Below are 14210 nucleotides of genomic sequence, written 5' to 3'. Positions count from 1 at the left end.
AGGGTGCGACTTGGCCTACAGTTTTACAAGTCGCAGGCCAAGTTGCACCTGACGTGACCGGGGTGTAAGGGGCATGCCAGCGTGTGCGTTCTCATAGCGCACGTCTAGGACAGACCACTCGTTTCAATAGGCTTCCCTAGGTGAATAGATCGATTTTAAAACCACAGAGATACATAAATCAATCAAAGTGAGTTGAAAATAATATAGCAAAAAAACAAAACCAATGTACCTCGGACACGGCCGATGACAGATCTGAGTACCGGCCCCGTTGCTGGTACCATGTGACCTGCTGTGACCAATCACAGCAGGTCACATGACAGTTGTACACCATGGATGGCTTCATGCATGCCATCCATTGTCTACTAGTGTCTAGCTGTGAATCGTCACAGCGATCACATGCACATGTCATGTGATGAGCCGTGGCCAGATCACAGCTGAGCACAAAAAAAAAAAAAAAAAAAAACAAACCCCTGAATGAATCGATGTCATTCAGGTAAATGCTTGCTTATAGCAAAGGAAGTCTTTGCTATAAGCAAATTGTGTAAGAAAAGAAAAAAAAAAAACTGATCACTTCCCCAAAGTAGTACAATGTTACTGTGGTAACATTGTACTACTTTGGTCATAGGGAAATATGAAAAGAAAATCTTGAAGAAAAAGAAAAAAAATGTAATAAAAAATGAACAATAATAAAAAAAAAAGTAAAAAAAATGATTTTTTTTTTTTTTTTTTTTTCCCCCATACTGTCACCAGTCAGTGTCCCTGATCACCGCTATGCCAGTGATAGGATGACGCTGTACTGCACTGGTGACAGTATGTAAAAAAAAATAATTGTGACAATCATTTTTTTCATTTTCTGAAAAATTCGGACAAAAAAAATACAACTTCAAAAAACTCGCCATGCCTCTTATGAAATCCGTCGTACTGTCTACTTTACAAAAAGGGGTCATTTGGGGAATATCTGTACTGTTCTGACATTCTTGGGCCTCAAGAAATTAGATTGGCTGTCACTACTTCAGGATTGATCAATATTCAGACCTATACCAGAGTTTGTGAACTCTATCACTTTCCTACAAACTAAAAAATACATCCTAATTTGGGTTATTTTCACCAAAGACATGTAGCAGAATACATCTCGGCCTAAATTTATGAAGAACCATTACGGATTTGCGAACTTTTATAACAGAAACAAAGAAAACCGTGTTTTGTTTTTAAATTTTCGGTCTTTTTTGGTTAATTTAGCCAAAAATAAAAACCCCAGCGGTGATTAAATACCACCAAAAGAAAGCTCTAGTTGTGTGAAGAAAACGATGAAATGTTTGTTTGGGTACAATGTTGTATGACCGAGCGAATTGTCATTGAAATTGTGAGAGCGCTGAAACCTGAAAAATGGCCTGGGCAGGAAGGGGGTAAAAGTGCCCGGCATGGAAATGGTTCATCGATACGAGAAAATCAAAAAGAGCCGCCTAGCGGAGGATGGTTTCCATCCAACGACCTCTGGGCCAGCTCTGGGAAAGGTCCCCTGGCACTCAAGGTGAGGATGCCAAAAGTGCGCCCCTCCCCCGAGCTCCTTCATTCGGGAAAACAAAAAGGGAACCAGGGAACAAATGCCATAAGCGCTCGCTTACACCCTGAGCCCCCGCTCACACCCAAAACCATTTCAAAATCGGGCGACCTGCTGACACCAATGCCTATGCAAACCGCACCAAAAGCTCTGCTGCGTGCACTACTTTAGAGGTCGGCGCGGCTCCGACAAAGCCGGAACCGCACCCATAGGACCGCTGTAATAGCGGACAATAGGGTGCGACTTGGCCTACAGTTTTACAAGTCGCAGGCCAAGTTGCACCTGACGTGACCGGGGTGTAAGGGGCATGCCAGCGTGTGCGTTCTCGTAGCGCACCTCTAGGACAGACCACACGTTTCAATAGGCTTCCCTAGGTGGATAGATGGCGCAGGCACCATTTTTAAAACCACAGAGATACATCAATCAATCAAAGTGAGTTGAAAATAATATAGCAAAAAAACAAAACCAATGGACTAAAATGGCTCTTTAATAATTACCAGGAAATCCAAATCCAAAATAGCCGCCTAGCAGAGGATGGTTTGGATCCAACCACCTCTGCTTTATGGGCCCAGCAAGGCATGGTGGGCGTGGCCTGCCTGCCTTCCCACAATGCCTCCTGGCAGAGCTGCTCACTTGCATGCGGTGTCCTGCTTAACAATAGCCTGTGTGCTCCTCATTTTCTTCAGTAAAATCAACTTTTCAACTGACAGACATTATTGATCACATTGATTATGATTATACAAAAAGCATTCTTAGAATTCATAAACATAGTTTGGCAGAAATAGCGCAGAACACTGACATTCAACGCTCTCCATAAGCTGATCTTCTGACCTCTTTGACGGCTTATATACCCCTCGGGCTCTCCCATTGCTTTGCCCCCCGCATCGGCGGGTGGGCAGGATTACAATCGTGGAACGATACAGAGAAAATTAGCAAGCCCCTGCGTAAGGTTGACATGCTAACCCATGAAGCGGTCCCAAATTTTTTCCTCAAACAGCCTTCCTTCAATTCAATGCTTTGGATTTCTTGCTTTCTTTCTTTCTTTTTTTTTTTTTTTACTCTTAGCATCAACTATTTTAAAAAATAAAAATTACAAGCTGCGGCTTACGGTTAGAGCGCAACTGAAAGCTGCACGTGCCCTAGCGGCTTCTCCCACCAACCTTCTCTGAAGAAGAGCAGCACGCCTATGGGCATCCCACTGCCCCGTTAGTCTATGGGGGCGCTCCATTCTCTCACTCCTTCTCTTGGCTCCCCTTTCTTTCCCAATGCCTTTCTATACGGCCAGCTCTGGGAAAGCTCCCCCGGCACTCAAGGTGAGGATGCCAAAGTGCGCCCCTCCCCCGAGCCCCTTCATTCGGGAAAACAAAAAGGCAGCAAATGCCATAAGCGCTCTCTTACACCCTGAGCCCCCGCTCACATCAAAACCAATTTCAAAATTGGGTGACCTGCTGACACCAATGCCTATGCAAATCGCACCAAAAGCTCTGCTGCGTGCACTACTTTAGAAGTCGGCGCGGCTCCGACAAAGCCGGAACCGCACCCGTACGACCGCTCTAATAGCGGACAATAGGGTGCGACTTGGCCTACAGTTTTACAAGTCGCAGGCCAAGTTGCACCTGACGTGACCGGGGTGTAAGGGGCATGCCAGCGTGTGCGTTCTCATAGCGCACGTCTAGGACAGACCACTCGTTTCAATAGGCTTCCCTAGGTGAATAGATCGATTTTAAAACCACAGAGATACATAAATCAATCAAAGTGAGTTGAAAATAATATAGCAAAAAAACAAAACCAATGTACCTCGGACACGGCCGATGACAGATCTGAGTACCGGCCCCGTTGCTGGTACCATGTGACCTGCTGTGACCAATCACAGCAGGTCACATGACAGTTGTACACCATGGATGGCTTCATGCATGCCATCCATTGTCTACTAGTGTCTAGCTGTGAATCGTCACAGCGATCACATGCACATGTCATGTGATGAGCCGTGGCCAGATCACAGCTGAGCACAAAAAAAAAAAAAAAAAAACAAACCCCTGAATGAATCGATGTCATTCAGGTAAATGCTTGCTTATAGCAAAGGAAGTCTTTGCTATAAGCAAATTGTGTAAGAAAAGAAAAAAAAAAAACTGATCACTTCCCCAAAGTAGTACAATGTTACTGTGGTAACATTGTACTACTTTGGTCATAGGGAAATATGAAAAGAAAATCTTGAAGAAAAAGAAAAAAAATGTAATAAAAAATGAACAATAATAAAAAAAAAAGTAAAAAAAATGATTTTTTTTTTTTTTTTTTTTTCCCCCATACTGTCACCAGTCAGTGTCCCTGATCACCGCTATGCCAGTGATAGGATGACGCTGTACTGCACTGGTGACAGTATGTAAAAAAAAATAATTGTGACAATCATTTTTTTCATTTTCTGAAAAATTCGGACAAAAAAAATACAACTTCAAAAAACTCGCCATGCCTCTTATGAAATCCGTCGTACTGTCTACTTTACAAAAAGGGGTCATTTGGGGAATATCTGTACTGTTCTGACATTCTTGGGCCTCAAGAAATTAGATTGGCTGTCACTACTTCAGGATTGATCAATATTCAGACCTATACCAGAGTTTGTGAACTCTATCACTTTCCTACAAACTAAAAAATACATCCTAATTTGGGTTATTTTCACCAAAGACATGTAGCAGAATACATCTCGGCCTAAATTTATGAAGAACCATTACGGATTTGCGAACTTTTATAACAGAAACAAAGAAAACCGTGTTTTGTTTTTAAATTTTCGGTCTTTTTTGGTTAATTTAGCCAAAAATAAAAACCCCAGCGGTGATTAAATACCACCAAAAGAAAGCTCTAGTTGTGTGAAGAAAACGATGAAATGTTTGTTTGGGTACAATGTTGTATGACCGAGCGAATTGTCATTGAAATTGTGAGAGCGCTGAAACCTGAAAAATGGCCTGGGCAGGAAGGGGGTAAAAGTGCCCGGCATGGAAATGGTTCATCGATACGAGAAAATCAAAAAGAGCCGCCTAGCGGAGGATGGTTTCCATCCAACGACCTCTGGGCCAGCTCTGGGAAAGGTCCCCTGGCACTCAAGGTGAGGATGCCAAAAGTGCGCCCCTCCCCCGAGCTCCTTCATTCGGGAAAACAAAAAGGGAACCAGGGAACAAATGCCATAAGCGCTCGCTTACACCCTGAGCCCCCGCTCACACCCAAAACCATTTCAAAATCGGGCGACCTGCTGACACCAATGCCTATGCAAACCGCACCAAAAGCTCTGCTGCGTGCACTACTTTAGAGGTCGGCGCGGCTCCGACAAAGCCGGAACCGCACCCATAGGACCGCTGTAATAGCGGACAATAGGGTGCGACTTGGCCTACAGTTTTACAAGTCGCAGGCCAAGTTGCACCTGACGTGACCGGGGTGTAAGGGGCATGCCAGCGTGTGCGTTCTCGTAGCGCACCTCTAGGACAGACCACTCGTTTCAATAGGCTTCCCTAGGTGGATAGATGGCGCAGGCACCATTTTTAAAACCACAGAGATACATCAATCAATCAAAGTGAGTTGAAAATAATATAGCAAAAAAACAAAACCAATGGACTAAAATGGCTCTTTAATAATTACCAGGAAATCCAAATCCAAAATAGCCGCCTAGCAGAGGATGGTTTGGATCCAACCACCTCTGCTTTATGGGCCCAGCAAGGCATGGTGGGCGTGGCCTGCCTGCCTTCCCACAATGCCTCCTGGCAGAGCTGCTCACTTGCATGCGGTGTCCTGCTTAACAATAGCCTGTGTGCTCCTCATTTTCTTCAGTAAAATCAACTTTTCAACTGACAGACATTATTGATCACATTGATTATGATTATACAAAAAGCATTCTTAGAATTCATAAACATAGTTTGGCAGAAATAGCGCAGAACACCGACATTCAACGCTCTCCATAAGCTGATCTTCTGACCTCTTTGACGGCTTATATACCCCTCGGGCTCTCCCATTGCTTTGCCCCCCCGCATCGGCGGGTGGGCAGGATTACAATCGTGGAACGATACAGAGAAAATTAGCAAGCCCCTGCGTAAGGTTGACATGCTAACCCATGAAGCGGTCCCAAATTTTTTCCTCAAACAGCCTTCCTTCAATTCAATGCTTTGGATTTCTTGCTTTCTTTCTTTCTTTTTTTTTTTTTTTACTCTTAGCATCAACTATTTTAAAAAATAAAAATTACAAGCTGCGGCTTACGGTTAGAGCGCAACTGAAAGCTGCACGTGCCCTAGCGGCTTCTCCCACCAACCTTCTCTGAAGAAGAGCAGCACGCCTATGGGCATCCCACTGCCCCGTTAGTCTATGGGGGCGCTCCATTCTCTCACTCCTTCTCTTGGCTCCCCTTTCTTTCCCAATGCCTTTCTATACGGCCAGCTCTGGGAAAGCTCCCCCGGCACTCAAGGTGAGGATGCCAAAGTGCGCCCCTCCCCCGAGCCCCTTCATTCGGGAAAACAAAAAGGCAGCAAATGCCATAAGCGCTCTCTTACACCCTGAGCCCCCGCTCACATCAAAACCAATTTCAAAATTGGGTGACCTGCTGACACCAATGCCTATGCAAATCGCACCAAAAGCTCTGCTGCGTGCACTACTTTAGAAGTCGGCGCGGCTCCGACAAAGCCGGAACCGCACCCGTACGACCGCTCTAATAGCGGACAATAGGGTGCGACTTGGCCTACAGTTTTACAAGTCGCAGGCCAAGTTGCACCTGACGTGACCGGGGTGTAAGGGGCATGCCAGCGTGTGCGTTCTCATAGCGCACGTCTAGGACAGACCACTCGTTTCAATAGGCTTCCCTAGGTGAATAGATCGATTTTAAAACCACAGAGATACATAAATCAATCAAAGTGAGTTGAAAATAATATAGCAAAAAAACAAAACCAATGTACCTCGGACACGGCCGATGACAGATCTGAGTACCGGCCCCGTTGCTGGTACCATGTGACCTGCTGTGACCAATCACAGCAGGTCACATGACAGTTGTACACCATGGATGGCTTCATGCATGCCATCCATTGTCTACTAGTGTCTAGCTGTGAATCGTCACAGCGATCACATGCACATGTCATGTGATGAGCCGTGGCCAGATCACAGCTGAGCACAAAAAAAAAAAACAAACCCCTGAATGAATCGATGTCATTCAGGTAAATGCTTGCTTATAGCAAAGGAAGTCTTTGCTATAAGCAAATTGTGTAAGAAAAGAAAAAAAAAAAACTGATCACTTCCCCAAAGTAGTACAATGTTACTGTGGTAACATTGTACTACTTTGGTCATAGGGAAATATGAAAAGAAAATCTTGAAGAAAAAGAAAAAAAATGTAATAAAAAATGAACAATAATAAAAAAAAAAGTAAAAAAAATGATTTTTTTTTTTTTTTTTTTTTCCCCCATACTGTCACCAGTCAGTGTCCCTGATCACCGCTATGCCAGTGATAGGATGACGCTGTACTGCACTGGTGACAGTATGTAAAAAAAAATAATTGTGACAATCATTTTTTTCATTTTCTGAAAAATTCGGACAAAAAAAATACAACTTCAAAAAACTCGCCATGCCTCTTATGAAATCCGTCGTACTGTCTACTTTACAAAAAGGGGTCATTTGGGGAATATCTGTACTGTTCTGACATTCTTGGGCCTCAAGAAATTAGATTGGCTGTCACTACTTCAGGATTGATCAATATTCAGACCTATACCAGAGTTTGTGAACTCTATCACTTTCCTACAAACTAAAAAATACATCCTAATTTGGGTTATTTTCACCAAAGACATGTAGCAGAATACATCTCGGCCTAAATTTATGAAGAACCATTACGGATTTGCGAACTTTTATAACAGAAACAAAGAAAACCGTGTTTTGTTTTTAAATTTTCGGTCTTTTTTGGTTAATTTAGCCAAAAATAAAAACCCCAGCGGTGATTAAATACCACCAAAAGAAAGCTCTAGTTGTGTGAAGAAAACGATGAAATGTTTGTTTGGGTACAATGTTGTATGACCGAGCGAATTGTCATTGAAATTGTGAGAGCGCTGAAACCTGAAAAATGGCCTGGGCAGGAAGGGGGTAAAAGTGCCCGGCATGGAAATGGTTCATCGATACGAGAAAATCAAAAAGAGCCGCCTAGCGGAGGATGGTTTCCATCCAACGACCTCTGGGCCAGCTCTGGGAAAGGTCCCCTGGCACTCAAGGTGAGGATGCCAAAAGTGCGCCCCTCCCCCGAGCTCCTTCATTCGGGAAAACAAAAAGGGAACCAGGGAACAAATGCCATAAGCGCTCGCTTACACCCTGAGCCCCCGCTCACACCCAAAACCATTTCAAAATCGGGCGACCTGCTGACACCAATGCCTATGCAAACCGCACCAAAAGCTCTGCTGCGTGCACTACTTTAGAGGTCGGCGCGGCTCCGACAAAGCCGGAACCGCACCCATAGGACCGCTGTAATAGCGGACAATAGGGTGCGACTTGGCCTACAGTTTTGCAAGTCGCAGGCCAAGTTGCACCTGACGTGACCGGGGTGTAAGGGGCATGCCAGCGTGTGCGTTCTCGTAGCGCACGTCTAGGACAGACCACTCGTTTCAATAGGCTTCCCTAGGTGAATAGATCGATTTTAAAACCACAGAGATACATAAATCAATCAAAGTGAGTTGAAAATAATATAGCAAAAAAACAAAACCAATGTACCTCGGACACGGCCGATGACAGATCTGAGTACCGGCCCCGTTGCTGGTACCATGTGACCTGCTGTGACCAATCACAGCAGGTCACATGACAGTTGTACACCATGGATGGCTTCATGCATGCCATCCATTGTCTACTAGTGTCTAGCTGTGAATCGTCACAGCGATCACATGCACATGTCATGTGATGAGCCGTGGCCAGATCACAGCTGAGCACAAAAAAAAAAAAACAAAAAAAAAACAAACCCCTGAATGAATCGATGTCATTCAGGTAAATGCTTGCTTATAGCAAAGGAAGTCTTTGCTATAAGCAAATTGTGTAAGAAAAGAAAAAAAAAAAACTGATCACTTCCCCAAAGTAGTACAATGTTACTGTGGTAACATTGTACTACTTTGGTCATAGGGAAATATGAAAAGAAAATCTTGAAGAAAAAGAAAAAAAATGTAATAAAAAATGAATAATAATAAAAAAAAGTAAAAAAAATGATTTTTTTTTTTTTTTTTTTTCTTCCATACTGTCACCAGTCAGTGTCCCTGATCACCGCTATGCCAGTGATAGGATGACGCTGTACTGCACTGGTGACAGTATGTAAAAAAAAATAATTGTGACAATCATTTTTTTCATTTTCTGAAAAATTCGGACAAAAAAAATACAACTTCAAAAAACTCGCCATGCCTCTTATGAAATCCGTCGTACTGTCTACTTTACAAAAAGGGGTCATTTGGGGAATATCTGTACTGTTCTGACATTCTTGGGCCTCAAGAAATTAGATTGGCTGTCACTACTTCAGGATTGATCAATATTCAGACCTATACCAGAGTTTGTGAACTCTATCACTTTCCTACAAACTAAAAAATACATCCTAATTTGGGTTATTTTCACCAAAGACATGTAGCAGAATACATCTCGGCCTAAATTTATGAAGAACCATTACGGATTTGCGAACTTTTATAACAGAAACAAAGAAAACCGTGTTTTGTTTTTAAATTTTCGGTCTTTTTTGGTTAATTTAGCCAAAAATAAAAACCCCAGCGGTGATTAAATACCACCAAAAGAAAGCTCTAGTTGTGTGAAGAAAACGATGAAATGTTTGTTTGGGTACAATGTTGTATGACCGAGCGAATTGTCATTGAAATTGTGAGAGCGCTGAAACCTGAAAAATGGCCTGGGCAGGAAGGGGGTAAAAGTGCCCGGCATGGAAATGGTTCATCGATACGAGAAAATCAAAAAGAGCCGCCTAGCGGAGGATGGTTTCCATCCAACGACCTCTGGGCCAGCTCTGGGAAAGGTCCCCTGGCACTCAAGGTGAGGATGCCAAAAGTGCGCCCCTCCCCCGAGCTCCTTCATTCGGGAAAACAAAAAGGGAACCAGGGAACAAATGCCATAAGCGCTCGCTTACACCCTGAGCCCCCGCTCACACCCAAAACCATTTCAAAATCGGGCGACCTGCTGACACCAATGCCTATGCAAACCGCACCAAAAGCTCTGCTGCGTGCACTACTTTAGAGGTCGGCGCGGCTCCGACAAAGCCGGAACCGCACCCATAGGACCGCTGTAATAGCGGACAATAGGGTGCGACTTGGCCTACAGTTTTACAAGTCGCAGGCCAAGTTGCACCTGACGTGACCGGGGTGTAAGGGGCATGCCAGCGTGTGCGTTCTCGTAGCGCACCTCTAGGACAGACCACACGTTTCAATAGGCTTCCCTAGGTGGATAGATGGCGCAGGCACCATTTTTAAAACCACAGAGATACATCAATCAATCAAAGTGAGTTGAAAATAATATAGCAAAAAAACAAAACCAATGGACTAAAATGGCTCTTTAATAATTACCAGGAAATCCAAATCCAAAATAGCCGCCTAGCAGAGGATGGTTTGGATCCAACCACCTCTGCTTTATGGGCCCAGCAAGGCATGGTGGGCGTGGCCTGCCTGCCTTCCCACAATGCCTCCTGGCAGAGCTGCTCACTTGCATGCGGTGTCCTGCTTAACAATAGCCTGTGTGCTCCTCATTTTCTTCAGTAAAATCAACTTTTCAACTGACAGACATTATTGATCACATTGATTATGATTATACAAAAAGCATTCTTAGAATTCATAAACATAGTTTGGCAGAAATAGCGCAGAACACTGACATTCAACGCTCTCCATAAGCTGATCTTCTGACCTCTTTGACGGCTTATATACCCCTCGGGCTCTCCCATTGCTTTGCCCCCCGCATCGGCGGGTGGGCAGGATTACAATCGTGGAACGATACAGAGAAAATTAGCAAGCCCCTGCGTAAGGTTGACATGCTAACCCATGAAGCGGTCCCAAATTTTTTCCTCAAACAGCCTTCCTTCAATTCAATGCTTTGGATTTCTTGCTTTCTTTCTTTCTTTTTTTTTTTTTTTACTCTTAGCATCAACTATTTTAAAAAATAAAAATTACAAGCTGCGGCTTACGGTTAGAGCGCAACTGAAAGCTGCACGTGCCCTAGCGGCTTCTCCCACCAACCTTCTCTGAAGAAGAGCAGCACGCCTATGGGCATCCCACTGCCCCGTTAGTCTATGGGGGCGCTCCATTCTCTCACTCCTTCTCTTGGCTCCCCTTTCTTTCCCAATGCCTTTCTATACGGCCAGCTCTGGGAAAGCTCCCCCGGCACTCAAGGTGAGGATGCCAAAGTGCGCCCCTCCCCCGAGCCCCTTCATTCGGGAAAACAAAAAGGCAGCAAATGCCATAAGCGCTCTCTTACACCCTGAGCCCCCGCTCACATCAAAACCAATTTCAAAATTGGGTGACCTGCTGACACCAATGCCTATGCAAATCGCACCAAAAGCTCTGCTGCGTGCACTACTTTAGAAGTCGGCGCGGCTCCGACAAAGCCGGAACCGCACCCGTACGACCGCTCTAATAGCGGACAATAGGGTGCGACTTGGCCTACAGTTTTACAAGTCGCAGGCCAAGTTGCACCTGACGTGACCGGGGTGTAAGGGGCATGCCAGCGTGTGCGTTCTCATAGCGCACGTCTAGGACAGACCACTCGTTTCAATAGGCTTCCCTAGGTGAATAGATCGATTTTAAAACCACAGAGATACATAAATCAATCAAAGTGAGTTGAAAATAATATAGCAAAAAAACAAAACCAATGTACCTCGGACACGGCCGATGACAGATCTGAGTACCGGCCCCGTTGCTGGTACCATGTGACCTGCTGTGACCAATCACAGCAGGTCACATGACAGTTGTACACCATGGATGGCTTCATGCATGCCATCCATTGTCTACTAGTGTCTAGCTGTGAATCGTCACAGCGATCACATGCACATGTCATGTGATGAGCCGTGGCCAGATCACAGCTGAGCACAAAAAAAAAAAAAAAAAAACAAACCCCTGAATGAATCGATGTCATTCAGGTAAATGCTTGCTTATAGCAAAGGAAGTCTTTGCTATAAGCAAATTGTGTAAGAAAAGAAAAAAAAAAAACTGATCACTTCCCCAAAGTAGTACAATGTTACTGTGGTAACATTGTACTACTTTGGTCATAGGGAAATATGAAAAGAAAATCTTGAAGAAAAAGAAAAAAAATGTAATAAAAAATGAATAATAATAAAAAAAAAGTAAAAAAAATGATTTTTTTTTTTTTTTTTTTTTCTTCCATACTGTCACCAGTCAGTGTCCCTGATCACCGCTATGCCAGTGATAGGATGACGCTGTACTGCACTGGTGACAGTATGTAAAAAAAAATAATTGTGACAATCATTTTTTTCATTTTCTGAAAAATTCGGACAAAAAAAATACAACTTCAAAAAACTCGCCATGCCTCTTATGAAATCCGTCGTACTGTCTACTTTACAAAAAGGGGTCATTTGGGGAATATCTGTACTGTTCTGACATTCTTGGGCCTCAAGAAATTAGATTGGCTGTCACTACTTCAGGATTGATCAATATTCAGACCTATACCAGAGTTTGTGAACTCTATCACTTTCCTACAAACTAAAAAATACATCCTAATTTGGGTTATTTTCACCAAAGACATGTAGCAGAATACATCTCGGCCTAAATTTATGAAGAACCATTACGGATTTGCGAATTTTTATAACAGAAACAAAGAAAACCGTGTTTTGTTTTTAAATTTTCGGTCTTTTTTGGTTAATTTAGCCAAAAATAAAAACCCCAGCGGTGATTAAATACCACCAAAAGAAAGCTCTAGTTGTGTGAAGAAAACGATGAAATGTTTGTTTGGGTACAATGTTGTATGACCGAGCGAATTGTCATTGAAATTGTGAGAGCGCTGAAACCTGAAAAATGGCCTGGGCAGGAAGGGGGTAAAAGTGCCCGGCATGGAAATGGTTCATCGATACGAGAAAATCAAAAAGAGCCGCCTAGCGGAGGATGGTTTCCATCCAACGACCTCTGGGCCAGCTCTGGGAAAGGTCCCCTGGCACTCAAGGTGAGGATGCCAAAAGTGCGCCCCTCCCCCGAGCTCCTTCATTCGGGAAAACAAAAAGGGAACCAGGGAACAAATGCCATAAGCGCTCGCTTACACCCTGAGCCCCCGCTCACACCCAAAACCATTTCAAAATCGGGCGACCTGCTGACACCAATGCCTATGCAAACCGCACCAAAAGCTCTGCTGCGTGCACTACTTTAGAGGTCGGCGCGGCTCCGACAAAGCCGGAACCGCACCCATAGGACCGCTGTAATAGCGGACAATAGGGTGCGACTTGGCCTACAGTTTTACAAGTCGCAGGCCAAGTTGCACCTGACGTGACCGGGGTGTAAGGGGCATGCCAGCGTGTGCGTTCTCGTAGCGCACCTCTAGGACAGACCACACGTTTCAATAGGCTTCCCTAGGTGGATAGATGGCGCAGGCACCATTTTTAAAACCACAGAGATACATCAATCAATCAAAGTGAGTTGAAAATAATATAGCAAAAAAACAAAACCAATGGACTAAAATGGCTCTTTAATAATTACCAGGAAATCCAAATCCAAAATAGCCGCCTAGCAGAGGATGGTTTGGATCCAACCACCTCTGCTTTATGGGCCCAGCAAGGCATGGTGGGCGTGGCCTGCCTGCCTTCCCACAATGCCTCCTGGCAGAGCTGCTCACTTGCATGCGGTGTCCTGCTTAACAATAGCCTGTGTGCTCCTCATTTTCTTCAGTAAAATCAACTTTTCAACTGACAGACATTATTGATCACATTGATTATGATTATACAAAAAGCATTCTTAGAATTCATAAACATAGTTTGGCAGAAATAGCGCAGAACACTGACATTCAACGCTCTCCATAAGCTGATCTTCTGACCTCTTTGACGGCTTATATACCCCTCGGGCTCTCCCATTGCTTTGCCCCCCGCATCGGCGGGTGGGCAGGATTACAATCGTGGAACGATACAGAGAAAATTAGCAAGCCCCTGCGTAAGGTTGACATGCTAACCCATGAAGCGGTCCCAAATTTTTTCCTCAAACAGCCTTCCTTCAATTCAATGCTTTGGATTTCTTGCTTTCTTTCTTTCTTTTTTTTTTTTTTTACTCTTAGCATCAACTATTTTAAAAAATAAAAATTACAAGCTGCGGCTTACGGTTAGAGCGCAACTGAAAGCTGCACGTGCCCTAGCGGCTTCTCCCACCAACCTTCTCTGAAGAAGAGCAGCACGCCTATGGGCATCCCACTGCCCCGTTAGTCTATGGGGGCGCTCCATTCTCTCACTCCTTCTCTTGGCTCCCCTTTCTTTCCCAATGCCTTTCTATACGGCCAGCTCTGGGAAAGCTCCCCCGGCACTCAAGGTGAGGATGCCAAAGTGCGCCCCTCCCCCGAGCCCCTTCATTCGGGAAAACAAAAAGGCAGCAAATGCCATAAGCGCTCTCTTACACCCTGAGCCCCCGCTCACATCAAAACCAATTTCAAAATTGGGTGACCTGCTGACACCAATGCCTATGCAAATCGCACCAAA

At 44.3% G+C, this 14210-nt stretch overlaps 1 protein-coding gene and 4 non-coding genes across 6 annotated transcripts in view; 4 read left to right on the top strand and 1 right to left on the bottom strand.

Moving 5' to 3' along the window:
- The window catches only part of TASP1 (taspase 1), a 663695-nt gene that overhangs the window by 411647 nt on the left and 237838 nt on the right, over positions 1-14210 (bottom strand). The gene's annotated exons all lie outside the window — the stretch shown is intronic.
- On the top strand, positions 2435-2546 carry LOC149451333 (U6 spliceosomal RNA). Its single transcript, XR_016315096.1, has one exon. It is a non-coding gene; the product is annotated as a U6 spliceosomal RNA (small nuclear RNA).
- On the top strand, positions 5568-5674 carry LOC149451332 (U6 spliceosomal RNA). Its single transcript, XR_016315050.1, has one exon. It is a non-coding gene; the product is annotated as a U6 spliceosomal RNA (small nuclear RNA).
- LOC149451331 (U6 spliceosomal RNA) lies at positions 10478-10589 on the top strand. The gene has a single exon (XR_016315095.1). It is a non-coding gene; the product is annotated as a U6 spliceosomal RNA (small nuclear RNA).
- On the top strand, positions 13604-13715 carry LOC149451330 (U6 spliceosomal RNA). Its single transcript, XR_016315094.1, has one exon. It is a non-coding gene; the product is annotated as a U6 spliceosomal RNA (small nuclear RNA).

This window comes from Staurois parvus, unplaced genomic scaffold (assembly GCF_062004578.1).
Source record: "Staurois parvus isolate SC_StPar_1 unplaced genomic scaffold, SC_StPar_1.0 ptg000543l, whole genome shotgun sequence".
Classification (NCBI taxonomy): domain Eukaryota; kingdom Metazoa; phylum Chordata; class Amphibia; order Anura; family Ranidae; genus Staurois; species Staurois parvus.
The sequence above is the reverse complement of the archived record's forward strand: the minus strand, read 5'-3'. Positions and strand labels throughout refer to the sequence as shown.